Consider the following 15,000-nt stretch of genomic DNA (forward strand, 5'->3'; position numbering starts at 1 on the left):
TGTTTAATGCTATATACTCTCTTTTAACTCTCTTACTTGTTTCAGTCATTTGACTGAGGCCATGCTGGAGCACCGCCTTTAATCGAGCAACTCGACCCCGGGACTTATTCTTTTGTAAGCCCAGTACTTATTCTATCGGTTTCTTTTGCCGAACCGCTAAGTTACAGGGACATAAACACACCAGCATCGGTTGTCAAGCAATGCTAGGGGGACAAACACAGACACAGACACGCATGTTGATTCGCTAGCCTCTGCACGCATATTTTTTTCTCTCCTTCTTTCTGGGTTTTTCTCTGTGTATCTTTCTGTTGAAGAGCGTAGGCTCGAAACGTTAAAGACTTGTTTTATTTATATTTCCTGAGCGCCAAACTAATACAATTGTTTGTTTGTATTCCACCTGCCTTCGTCTTTTGTTTATTTCCGTAAACCTGCCTTCGTCTTTTGTCTATTTTCATAAAGCTTCCCGTTATATATATATATATATATATATATTATATATATATATAATATATATTATATATATATAATTATACATATATATATATACATATATACGACGGGCTTCTTTTAGTTTCCGTCTACCAAATCCACTCACAAGGCTTTGGTCAGCCCGAGGCTATAGTAGAAGACACTTGCCCAAGGTGCCACGCAGTGGGACTGAACCCGGAACCATGTGGTTGGTAAGCAAGCTACTTACCACACAGCCACTCCTGCGCCATTCTTATATTCTTAAATTCTTTTATTCTTTTACTTGTTTCAGTCATTTGACTGCGACGAACACGACAACAACGGTACTGGAGCACCGCCTCTGTCAAACAAATCGACCCCAGGACTTTTTTTTTTGAGAGCCTAGTACTTATTTTAGGGGTTGTTTTTTAAGGCCGAACCGCTAAGCAACGGGGACGTAAACATACCAGCAACGGTTGTCAAGCGATGTTATTTATATAAATATTGGCTGTAAGTGACTTCGAAAGACTGATTTGCTCACTCACAAAATGATGGCAGCAGGCAAGCCGAAACTTCGACGTTACTGTCAACGTGATCCCTCTAAACGTTTTATAAAAAATGTACTCTCCCTAAAATGTATTGTCGAACTGAACAACAATTATTGTGTGTGCACGTATGTGTATGCGTGCGTGCGTGTGTGTATGTGTGTGTGTGTGTGCGTGTGCGTGTGTGTGTGTTGTGTGGAGTTTAATGAGCTGCCACCGGTAATCGATCTGGTGGAGTTAGAGCCGTATATGAGGCGTTAAAAGAAAAAAGGAGTTTGAAGAAATAGGAAAAACAACGATAATTAAAGGGGAAAAAAGGAAAAAATGATCAACAGATAGAATGTGTGCAAACGTTCAAATGGTACTGTATGAGGAGTGGGGCTCTTGCAGGCACTCATCTTCATTATTATATAATTCATATTCATTCGTTAAATGTTTTTTGTCACCACTATGGTGTTGTGTCTGTCCTTGTAGTGTCCCCTTTGTGTTAAGTGGCCTGAGTGCCAAAAGAAAGAATCAGTGTGTGTGTGTGTGTGTGTGTGTGTGTGTGTGTGTGTGTGTGCACATGAATAAAACTAAACTGGCGTTAGGAAGGGCATCCAGCCGTAGAAACCTTACCACAAACAGACAATCTGTCAGGACAACTTTGCTAGCCAGCACTGTGTTAAACCGTCCAACCCATACCAGCGTGGAAAGCAGTTGTTAAACGATAATGATGATAAATACGATTATATTTGTGTGTGTGTGTGTATTTGTATATGTAAGAAGGGCGCTAAAACGTTCCTGGCTGTGTGTAACAGAAAATACTGGAGAATCAGTTATTTATGATTTCATTCAACATGTTCTTTCTCAGATTCACACACTCATTGCAGCGGTCCTTCAGCGGTCCTTCAAAGCTCTGTAAAAGAACTCGGACGGTTGGTCCTCCAGCCAGGTCTTTCACGATAGCTTTAAATCCGGGAACATTTCACCACTCCTCAGGTACATAAGAGTCAACGGCTTATGTATAACAGACAGAGTCAACGACAATTGTAGACGTTGCCAGAAGCAACGAAAATTTTAAATAAAATGAAGTAAATGAGTGGAAATCGAACCGGTAAGTGTTTTAATTAACAAGGCATTAAAACAATACACACACACACACACATATATCTACACATATATATATACATATGGTATATACATATATATATATATTTATTTATATATATATGTATATATATACTCTTTTACTCTTTTACTTGTTTCAGTCATTTGACTGCGGCCATGCTGGAGCACCGCCTTTAGCCGAGCAAATCGACCCCGGGACTTATTCTTTGTAAGCCCAGTGCTTATTCTATCGGTCTCTTTTGCTGAACCGCTAAGTTACGGGGACCTAAACACACCAGCATCGGTTGTCAAGCAATGCTAGGGGGACAAACACAGATACACAAACACACACACACACATATACATATATATATACGACAGGCTTCTTTCAGTTTCCGTCTACCAAATCCACTCACAAGGCATTGGTCGGCCCAGGGCTATAGCAGAAGACACTTGCCCAAGATGCCACGCAGTGGGACTGAACCCGGAACCATGTGGTTGGTTAGCAAGCTACTTACCACACAGGCACTCCTGCGCCTATATATATATATATATATATATTTATATTTATATGTATATTTATATGTATATATATATAGTTATATATGTGTGTGTGTGTGTGTGTGTATCTTATAGAGAGTAGCTTATTACATATCCCAAACCATCTTATTCTTATATCAGTTTAGCGAATTGTTTCGCGATATAATCTGTTAGCGACGATACATCGTAATTCAGACTTTCATATCGGGTACGTTTCTTTACATGTTATTCGTAGCAAGTAACTTCACCTTCATTCCGGGTGGGATTTCTAAAAGAACGAAAAATTTGTTTTGTTAGAGGAATCGAGAAATATTTAGTTTTACACGAAGAATCTTTATTTCACTTCTAGGATGGTTTCTGTGTTGTGCCGATCACAAACTTACCCACAGCCAAAACGATACATGCTCGTATACACACAGGAAACATATACACATGCACATACACATACACACACATATACATCGATATGTTTGCATGGTGAGTATACACACACTCACACACACCTATACACAGTCACGCACGCATATATGCGTGCGTGTGTATGTACTGGTATTTACATATGGATATATGTATGTTTATATTTACAGGTATTCATGTTTGTATATGTATATATATATGTATATATACAGAGAGAGAGAGAGAGAGAGAGAGAGAGATGGAAGAGAGACAGGCAGAGAAGTAGCAACAGAGAAAGAAAAGAAAATGAGTAAACGCATAGCCACATGAATATATATTCATATATAGGTGTATTATATATATATTTATATATAAATATATATATATATATATAGGTGTGTGTGTGTGCGTATATATATATATATAAATATATGCATACGTATATATGTATATATGTATGTGTATATATATATATATATATGTATATTCAGTATATATATATGTGTATATATATATATATATATATTTAATATATATATACGTGTGTGTGTGTATGTATGTTTTTATGCAGATATACATGCTTTCATATATATAAATACGTATATGTCTATGTATATATACATATATATATATATATATATATATATATATATATATAGATATATATATAGATATATATATATATAAAGAGAGAGAGAGAGAGAGAGAGAGAGAGATGAACACCCCCAACACACATATTTACCCACTGAATGAAAAACATTTGCTTTAGTGTAACAGAGTTATAATTTTCAACTATTTTAAAATAAAAGAAAGAAAGATTTTTTAAATTCAATTTTAATTCAAGAGAATTGTAAATAAAAACTATTTTTTTAAGCATCTCCAGGGGTTTTTGTTTTGTCGAAATAAATAATGTGTTTGCTTTTTATTGTTTTATTTATATTTGCTGTGAGAAAATAAACCTGAAAATATTGTCTTGCCACAAGAGAAGAGAAGAGAGTGGGAGAGATTTGATTCCGGCGAACGTTCTGAAGGTTTGGAACACAATGTGTTGAATGTGAAAAAATATTTTTCCTGAGTTTGAATCAGAAACAACAGCTAAGTTTCTCCGCAAATCGAATTTTGTGAGTTGTGAAATTTTGAGACAAAGCGGGGGCGAATCGATTATTAAATCGCCCCAAGTATTTGATGATGATGATGATTATGATGATGATGATGATGATGATGATGATGATGGTAATGTTGGAGGTGTTAGGGGTGGTGGTGGTGATGGTGGTGGTGGTGGTGGTGGTGGTGATGGTAGCGGGGATGTTGGTCGTAGTTGTGGTAATGATGATGATGATAATGATTATGATGAGGTGGTTAGATGGTACTGGTACCGATAGTGATGATGATGATGATGATGTCGATGATCGTGGTGGGTCTGGTGTTGGTGATGGTGGTGGTGGTGGTGGTGGTGGTGATGGTGGCGGTGGCGGTGGTATTGGTGGTGAGGATCATAAAGATGATGATGATGATGATGATGGTGATGTTGTTGGTAGTGTTGGTAATGGTGCTGCCGCTGCTACTGCTGCTGCTGCTGGTGATGATGATGATGATGATGATGATGACAATGACGACGATAATGAGGATGATACGATGACGACGTCGACGGTGATTCCTGAAGTAAGAAAGGACAAATTGGCCTCTGCAGGATTTGAACTCACTTTTTAACGTACCTTCATCTTCTTACGACATTAGACTTTTTGCATCTGAAAATAACTGGATTATTTCAGTATTGTTTTCTTCGATAGTATTTGTTACAAAATCATAAAATTTGAATTTCACTTGTTTCAAAATTAGAAATTATGGAATTAGAATTTGTAAACGAAATATCAATTATGAAATGACAATTTCTAATAAGAATGAAATGGCGTTGTATATGTTATTCGGTGTGATAAGGCATTTTAAGGTGTTTTAATGAATAAGCCAATTCTATGAAATCAAAATTTTGGCAGAATGCCAGCTATTTCGGATAAGGTGTTGAGTTGGAAACATCGACTCCAATGTTCATTTTGTACTTATTTCATTGTCCCCGAAAGGATGAACGGGAAGCGATTTTTTTCCTACGAGACTTCTGAACCCCAGTTATGAACTCATTTGCATTCAGCCAATCAGAGCTCAACTATAAAACTAACTTATGAGCGCAAAACAAGAGATGGGCAATAAGGTTACTTGGGTAAGGAATGATCATGCTTCTTTTCTCTTTCAATAATGCTTGTTGTTCTTGTTCTTGTTCCAACCATGGCTGCCTCTGCGTAGTTATTTGTGTTGTTGTTAACTTTGTAAAACAGTAAGGGGAGAGGGTTGCTAGCACATCACCCTCTACCCACACTTTTCCCATTCACATCTCTACCATGTGGGGCCATAACAAAATCCGATAATAGATATATATGCAAATCTATCTAATTACTCGTCGCCTTCTAAACTCTGGCATAACTTGGCGGTGATCGGTCGACTTACAACACCGTTCTTCGACTTGACCTTATTTGGTAGAGTGTGTTTGGTAAGCTCTAATTGGCTGTATGCAAATGAGTTCATTACTGGGGTCTGGAACACTTGTGGGAAAAAACAATTTCGCGAACGGAGAAGTCGGCCTCGGCGGAATTTGAATTCAGAACGTCAAGACGGACGAAATGCCAACCCTACACCCTAATAAGTACAACATATCAAATAATGTGTTTCAAATTTTAGCACAAGGCCAGCAATTTCTTGGGGGGAGGGGCTCAAGTCGATTAAATCGACCTCAATGCTCAAATGATATTTATTTTATCGACCCCGAATGGATGAAAGGTAAAGTCGATCTTGGCGAAGTTTGAACTCCGATCTGTAAAGACGGACGAAATATCGCTAAGCCTTGTCCCCATTCTACTAACGATTCTGCCAGCTCGCCGCCTTAATAAGCAAAATATATTAATAAAATGAAAAATAAGTATTAGGCTCGATCCCTTTCGACTAAACTCTTCAAGGGGAACTCTAGCATGGGCGTTGTCCAAATTCTGGAACAAGCAAAAGGGAAGAAATAATAGAACATATTTTTTTGTATTTTCCTTTTTCGTCGATGTTTAAACTTCAAACTTTTGGTCCGGCCAAGATTTATCCAGATATGACTATTTCCCTTACACGAACTAACCACCGGGGCACATCATGAGTTGAGAAAGGGAGAAGGCGACGAACTGGCAGAATCATCGCCGCGCCTGGAAAAATTGCTTAGCCTTTCTTCATGTTCTGCGTATAAATTCTGCCGAGGTCGACTTTGCCTTTCGTCCTTTTGGGATCGACTAAGTAAATCCCAGTTGAACACTGGGGTCGATGAAATCGACTTACTCCCCCCTCTTGAGATTACAGGCCTTGTGCCAAACTTTAAAAACAATATCCGAACACTAGATTTTCTCATAAACCTGACATTCCATTGGCTACGACGACGAAGATTCCAGTTGATCCGATCAACGGAACAGCCCACTCCAGAAATTAACGTGCATCTGGTTGAAAAGCCCACAGACATGCTTACCCTTAAAGTAGTTCTTCAGGAGATTCAACGGGACACAGAAGTTTGGCCCCTTCGAAATACAAGTACTACTCATTTTCGCCATTAGAGTGAACTGGAGCAATGGGAAGTTAAGAGTTTTGCTCAAGAACACAACGCGTCGCCAGGAATCGAATGTGCCGCCGAATGCCCTAACCACTGAGCCACGTACCTCCACATAGACAGAATTGTGAAGGTATAAAGTTGAAAGATGGTCATTTTAGAGTGTGCGAAATTATTTTTAAAATACCTAAAGTTTTGTCAATAAAATTTCGAATATTCAGCGTGCTTTATTTTATTTTATTTTATTTTATTTTATTTTGTTTTATTTTAGAATGTGTTTTGTGGTTTCTCTTTCAGGCAGTGTTTAAACATAATAAATCAGTTTTTAAATGAGGGGAAATATTGTATCATTTCTACGTATTCATGCTTCAATTAAAAAAAATCTGACAACAAAAATAATCCGGCTTTTAAAAGATATTAAATTATTTATAATGTTTACACGCTCCAAAATAGCTTTTCTACCCGGCTTCTAAAGGCTTCTTCAACTTTTGTTAACATTTATGGAAAGTTTTCAACAACAATCAGCAACTTTGAACTAATGCATTCATGCATTTATACAAAATTCACACAGGTTCAAATAATTAAAATTTCATCTTTAGTCAAGCAATATTAAAAGTTCTCTATCTCAAAAGTGGAACCACGGAGTTGGATAAATTTCATGGCATTTTTATCTGCTAATTAGTCAATTACGCTTCTATTCATTCTTAATGACTTCTGCCAGATTCAAACGTGAATGTCTGACCGCTGTTGCTTATTAGTGTTGACGAAACACGCGATTCACCGTTATAAGAGGACCCCGAGGAAATTCTGTGTTTCGATCTTATTGCATCTCATCAGTCGAAACACTTCAGTACAACCCGTGAATGATCAATTTGACAAGCATGTGCATGCATCAGGAAATAATTTACTCTAAAGATGTAGTAGTGGGATCTGATGGGTTAACTTTGACTGAGACACAGATTGGGGCCAAAATCACACGACGTCTCGAGGCCCCCTTACACCGGTGAATCACGTGTATTTTGAACACACCGCTTCTAAAAGGAGGAGTTGTTCTTCGACGACGAAAAACAACAATGATGATATATTCACATTTGAATCTCCTAGAACGCGTTAAATAAGAATATATACGTTACTCTTTCGATTCTCGTTCTCCTGCGTGAAGTCCATGGATTATTGAAATACTTACATATTAGTTAAACAGACTGATTGAGTCACCAACACTGCAGCCCTCAACCACGCCAAGACACCCAGCATACTCACTCTGCTCCAACAGAGCCGTCTGAGCTATCTCGGTCACGTATGTCGTATGCCGGACGGGATAATCCCAAAAGACTTCCTGTATGGGAATTTACCATCGGCAAAAAGGGTCACGAGGACAACCTCACCTTCGTTAGAAGGACATCTGCGGGAGAGGTATCAAGTCAATAGATCTGGACCTCTGGAGATGGAAAGAGATCGCAAATGATCGCCCCACAATGGAGACGCACTTCGCAACGGAATGGAGCGAGGGGAAGAGAAACTAGTTCTTGCCACCGAAGAAAAGCGCTCTGGAAGGAAGCAGAATTCAGTAACGACAGGAAAGAGCGTCTTCAAATGCAGCCGCGACATACAACACTGCCACTCCCGTGTGGGCCTATATGGTCGCAGTAGACGCTACACCGCCATCAGCAGCTAACACAAAATTCTCAAGGCGTAGATCCATAGTCTTTTGAAACCGACGGATGCCTATCTATATCTATCTATAGTTAAATAACACCAAAGTATTTAAATCTTTACCACGAGACTACGAAGTCTGATGAATTTCAAAGCAGTTACATATGCTATTTGGCGCGTTCCGGTTTGTATTTGCTATATTTACAAATCTTTCACAGCGCTCCTACAAAAAGTACTATCCATACCAACACCACCAATACTACTGCTCCTACTGTTACTACTACTACTACTACTACTGCTACTACTACTACTACTACTACTACTACTACTGCTACTACTACTACTACTACTACTACTACTACTACTACTACTACTACTACTGCTTTCTGCACAAGGTCAAGGCTAAAGCACATGTGCTCCCTAGGATGGGTATCATATGATAGGGATCCTCCGATCAGTCAGCTGACGCGCAAACCCCTAAGTGGAGGTGCTTTATTGTTTAGTATGAAAACTGTGTGATGTCATGAGCGAGATGTCCTTCTTATGTCCAGGAGTCAGCTTGCCAAGACTCTGCATATCCCTCTGTGTTCTGCTGCTGCTGCACGCATACAATCAGCCAGGCTCTTGGGAACTTTTCCTTTTGAACGGCACTTTGTAACATAATTTCTAGGTAACTAAAAAGTTTTAAACTTCGTATACTGGTAGAATGTGTTTATAAAACATCATTTTTTCTTCGCTTTATTGAGAAAATTCTATATGTTGTAAGATATTTCGTCTTTAATTTCGAGCATTTCGGCAATTTTAACCAATCGCTGACGTCCATTTAGGTAAATAACATTCTGTGCATAATGAATATGTCCCTCCCTTAAGAAACAGATTGGGTTTACTTACATTTGTGAAGAAAAACGATACCCTTCCCCAACCTCTAACCCTAACCCTAACCCTAACTCTAACCCTAAATCTAAAATAGATTGAAATGCAATAGATCGATACTAGGGTTATAATTATGGGTGATAATTTCATACGACACCGCTACGGAAAACGGGATTTTTTTCTAGCGGTGTCGAATGAAAATATCACCCATAATTATAATCCTAGTATCGATCTATTGCATTTCAATCTATTTTAGATTTAGGGTTAGAGTTAGGGTTAGGGTTAGGGTTAGAGGTTGGGGAAGGGTATCGTTTTTCTTCACAAATGTATGTAAACCCAATCTGTTTCTTAAGGGAGGGACATATTCATTATGCACAGAATGTTATTTACCTAAATGGACGTCAGCGATTGGTTAAAATTGCCGAAATGCTCGAAATTAAAGACGAAATATCTTACAACATATAGAATTTTCTCAATAAAGCGAAGAAAAAATGATGTTTTATAAACACATTCTACCAGTATACGAAGTTTAAAACTTTTTAGTTACCTAGAAATTATGTTACAAAGTGCCGTTCAAAAGGAAAAGATCCGGCTCTTGTATCCAGCTCATTCGTCGACGCCACCAGTCCTCAAAAGTCTTTGACGGTCTCTTACTTGCTTCCTCTCCACACTTCCTCTCAACATGGTTTTGGGCAATGACCCATGGCGCATTGTATGAGCAAAATATGTGGACTAGATTCTCAACAACTGATGTCTTTCGACTTTCAGCTTTGCAGCACTTTTTATTCTGTCATTCCAGATTATTCTCTCCAATCTGTGAAACATCCACAACACATCTTAAAGTCATCTATTTCTTTTTACATTTGCTCCGTACACTGTCTTAGTTTCTGACCCGTAGAGGATAGCTGGTATAATATAACAGTTTATTAACCTCTGTTTCTTGTGCTTTGGAAATGAAGATTTTTTTTCATTCGTATGAACGTAGTGCTTCGCCTGATTTATCCTATAAAGTGAATGCTACACAATGAATTGTCTTATGTGTTATTTGCCCTAAATACTCGAAGTCCTTTCTGTGATGCGTACTCATTATAACAGTGAGGGAGTCGGAAGGCACCAAACAGATTAGACTGTTGGAAAAGAAAAGAATCCTTACAACGGGCTACATGTTACCCCAGATGACAAGAACCCTCCTATTGGATTACAGCAAGTAACCTTACATGCCAAGATCCCTCCTAAATATCCTACCTGTCCCTAATAACACTGTTTTCTTATTTCTTTACTGCCCACAAGTGGCTACACACAGAGCGGACAAACAAGGACAGACAAACGGATTAAATCGATTATATCGACCCCTGTGCGTAACTGGTACTTATTTAATCGACCCCGAAAGCATGAAAGGCAAAGTCGACCTCGGCGGAATTTGAACTCAGAACGTAACGGCACACGAAATACTTATTTCTTTACTACCCACAAGGGGCTAAACATAAAGTGGACAAACAAGGACAAAGGGATTAAGTCGATTAGACCGACCCCGGTGCGTAACTGGTACTTAATTTATCGACCTCGAAAGGATGAAAAGCAAAGTCGACCTCGGCGGAATTTGAACTCAGAACGTAGGGGTAGACGAAATACCGCTAAGCATTTCGCCCGGCGTTGCTAACGTTTCTGCCAACTCGCCGCCTTAATAACACTGTTTTCTTAATAAGCGCCATAACACTGTTTTCCTTCAGCTATACTAAACTGGGCTTTATGCCTAATTCCTCTAGCCACCTGTTCAGCTCTTTAGGGATAGTTCCTAATGCACCTATAACTACTGGGATACATTTTACCCGCTCTTTCCATAATCTCTATAATTCAATAGCTAGGTCTTGGTACCTTACTACTTTTTTCGATACTTCTTATATTAATTTTTTCATCATTTGGCATTGTAAAGTCAATTATCTGGCACTTTCTATTGTCTTAATCTACTACCAAATCACGCCGTCTAGCTTCTATTACACTGTCGGTCTCTCTCTCTCTTTACTCTTTTACTCTTTTACTTGTTTCAGTCATTTGACTGCGGCCATGCTGGAGCACCGCCTTTAGTCGAGCAAATCGACCCCGGGACTTATTCTTTGTAAGCCTAGTACATAGTCTATCGGTCTCTTTTGCCGAACCGCTAAGTGACGGGGACGTAAACACACCAGCATCGGTTCTCAAGCAATGCTAGGGGGACAAACACAGACACTAACACATACACACACATATATTTATACATATACATATATACGACAGGCTTCTTTCAGTTTCCGTCTACCAAATCCACTCACAAGGCATTGGTCGGCCCGGGGCTATAGCAGGAGACACTTGCCCAAGATGCCACGCAGTGGGACAGAACCCGGAACCGTGTGGTTGGTTAGCAAGCTACTTACCACACAGCCACTCCTGCGCCTGGTCTGAATGGTCTGAATGTTTATGTTCCACAACATCCTCTGTTTCTTACTTTCTAGTATTTTACTAGGTTCGTGTTCATTTCATTTCGTACTGTGTTCAAATCCTAGCTTTCTACAATCTACCTAGATTGTTATGTTGTTTTCTTGTAGTCATTCTGTACCAGCATGCTACATTCACTTACTATGTGAGTAACGCTTTCCTCTTTTGATTTGCATAATCTACATTGGGTATCTACTTGATTTTTGTCTATCTTGACGTTTTATCCAATTAGTCCCTAATGCTTGATCCTATGCTGCTACTAACAAACTCTACATTTCAGCCTTCCTTTCTGCAACAACTACTACTATTTGCTGCAACTATCGTTGGGAATCTACCATGCAACGCCTTCTCCTGCCAGTCAGGTAATTTCTATTGTTTTTCTGGTTTTCAACTTCATTTAGCTTCCCTATATATTGCTGTGACTCTAGCAGCTTTTAATAAATTTTCTTCACTAATACCTACAAAGGAGTCTATATCTACTCTAGCTAACATCACGCAGCCTTCTACTGACATTTACCCCCTTCTTCCTTCTTTTCTAGGCAGCTATAATCTTGCTACTCCTGCCCTTGGATGGCGTCTTCCATATATATTGAGTTCCTTCCTAGTTCTTCTGTCTAGCTTTGCTAATTCAGTTTTTGTCCAATCTACAAATGCTGCAGAATATATAAGTAATGATACTTTCCAAGTATTTACAGCCTTTACTAGATTCGGACCATTTACATTTGACTTCATTACCTTCCTCACCCTTCTGATGTTCACTCTCTCAATGTTCATATTCATTTTTGTAGTTAGTATTCTGTCAGATTCTATTAGATACATATAACTCTCTCCTACTTTCAATGATTTTAATGTCTGGCCATCTGGTAATTGGAAGCCTTCGCTGTTGACTACTTGTCCCCATTGTTATTATTATTATTATTATTATTATTATTATATTATTATTATTATTATTATTATTATTATTATTATTATTATATCATTATTATTATTATTATTATTATTATTATTATTATTAATATTATTATTATTATTATTATTATTATTATTATTATTATTATTATTATTATTATATTATTATTATTATTATATTATTATTTTATTATCATTACTGTTATTATTATTTTATTATCATCATTATAAGCTAACCTGTCATATCTATATTATTATCATCATCATCATCATCATCATCATATCATCATCATCATCATCATCATCATCATCATCATCATTATTATTATTATTATTATTATTACTATTATTATTATTATTATTATCATTCAGTAGTTTTATTTTTATAGCGTGCTTTCACTTCACTACCGAGCGCAGCTCTGTGTGTCTTGGGTATGTGCTGTGATTTGCTGTGATGCTCTGATGATTACTGTATGGAAAGTGTTCTGCGTAGGATGTGTGCAGTGCCTAGTAGTGCAATTTTCTGTATGTTATATGTGTTTGTAAGTCCTGGTGTTTTTGTTATGTATTTGTCTGAATATTTTTTTATCATGCCTAAAGCACCTATTATGATAGGAATTGTTTCTGTTTTTAGATTTCACATTCTGGTTACCTCTATTTTCAGGTCTTTGTATTTTGAAAGTTTCTCCATTTCTTTTAGAGACACGTTGTCATCCGCTGGTATTGATACATCAATTAGGAAACATTTTTTTTTTCATGATCTCTGACAACAATATCTGGTCTGTTGGCCTTAATTTCTCTATCTGTGTGTATTGGCATATCCCGGAGTATGGTTTTCTGTGACCTTTTCTGGTGTGTGCATATACCATTAAGGCAGCGAGCTGGCAGAACCGTTAGCACGCCGGGTGAAATGTTTAGCGGTATTTCGCCTGTCGCTACGTTCTGAGTTCAAATTCCGCCGAGGTCATCTTTATCTTTCATCCTTCCGGGGTCTATGAAATAAGCGCCACTGAAATACTGAGGTCGATGTAATCGACTTGACCCCTCTCCCAAGATTTCAGCCCTTGTGCCTATAGAAGAAAAGATTATTATTATTACGTTTAATAATATGCGGTCACAGGAGTGTGACGAAAGAACTTTGGCCGAAATAAGATTAAGATTAATGTAAAAAATAAATATCACTGAAGCAAAATAACACCAAATATATAGTGCGTGTGTTTTTATTGGCTAAACTGGCAATATGACCATTCCGAAATATAACAATATTATTATTATTATTATTATTATTATTTTATCTTTTTATTATTTTTTATTTGTAAAATCTAGTATATATTCGATTGTTCTCTTTTGCGAAACGCTAATTTATTGGGAGATAAACACACCAACACCGGTTGTCAAGCAGTGGGGGAAGGGGAAACATATACACACTCACAGTTAACTAGATTGATGGCTAAATAGATATACGAGGGGCTTTTTTCAGTTTTCGTCCACCAAATCCATTAACAAGTCTTTGGTTGGCGCGAGGCTGTAGTAGGGGACACTTCCAATTAGGTGTCACGCAGTGGGAATGAACCCTGGACCAAGTGGTTGGGGAACAAACTTCTCACCACATACATCATCGGATTAGCACAGGGCCATGCTGAAATTAGGGATTCATCAGATCTGATATGAGACGAAATAAGAACAACATTATAAGAATTAGAGAAACTAAGACACACCACATCTACTACCAATGCTACAATATTTAAGACACTGCCAGTACTACTGCCAAAACTACATCAATTACTATAGCTAACACAGCACAACTACTACTGTACCTAACACCGCAAATGCTACTACCAGCACCACAAAAATTGCTGTAGCTCAGGTAACAGCTCTACTACTACCAACACCATATCAAATATAGTAGCTAATACACTACTACAACTGCTAACACAACACCTGTACCATTGCCCACACCACAACAGTTACAGTATTGGATATACACTTCCACTACTACTACTACTACCAAAACCACCAGAACTACTACCAACACCACAACAGTACAAACCAACAATATTTAACGTCTACCACAACTGCAACTCGGCAACTCTACTGTAATACGTGCACTACCACCCATACAACAACTATTACTACTTCAGTAACTACACCAAAAGTGTAACTACTACTTCCACCACCGCTACTACTATTGTTACTAATACTACTACTACTACCACAAAAACAACAACTACTACCTTTACTTTTACTATTAATACTACCACCTTTACACCACTGTTTTTATTACTACTACTGCTACTATAAGTACTAGTAGTAGCAGTAGTAGTAGTAGTGGTGGTGGTAGTAGTAGTAGTAGTAGTAGTAGTAGTAGTAGTAGTAGTAGTAGTAGTAGTAGTAGCAGTAGTAGTAGTAGTAAAACAACTACTCTGACGACGATGATTACTATTACTGCAG

Source organism: Octopus sinensis, linkage group LG22, assembly GCF_006345805.1.
Source record: "Octopus sinensis linkage group LG22, ASM634580v1, whole genome shotgun sequence".
Lineage (NCBI taxonomy): Eukaryota > Metazoa > Mollusca > Cephalopoda > Octopoda > Octopodidae > Octopus > Octopus sinensis.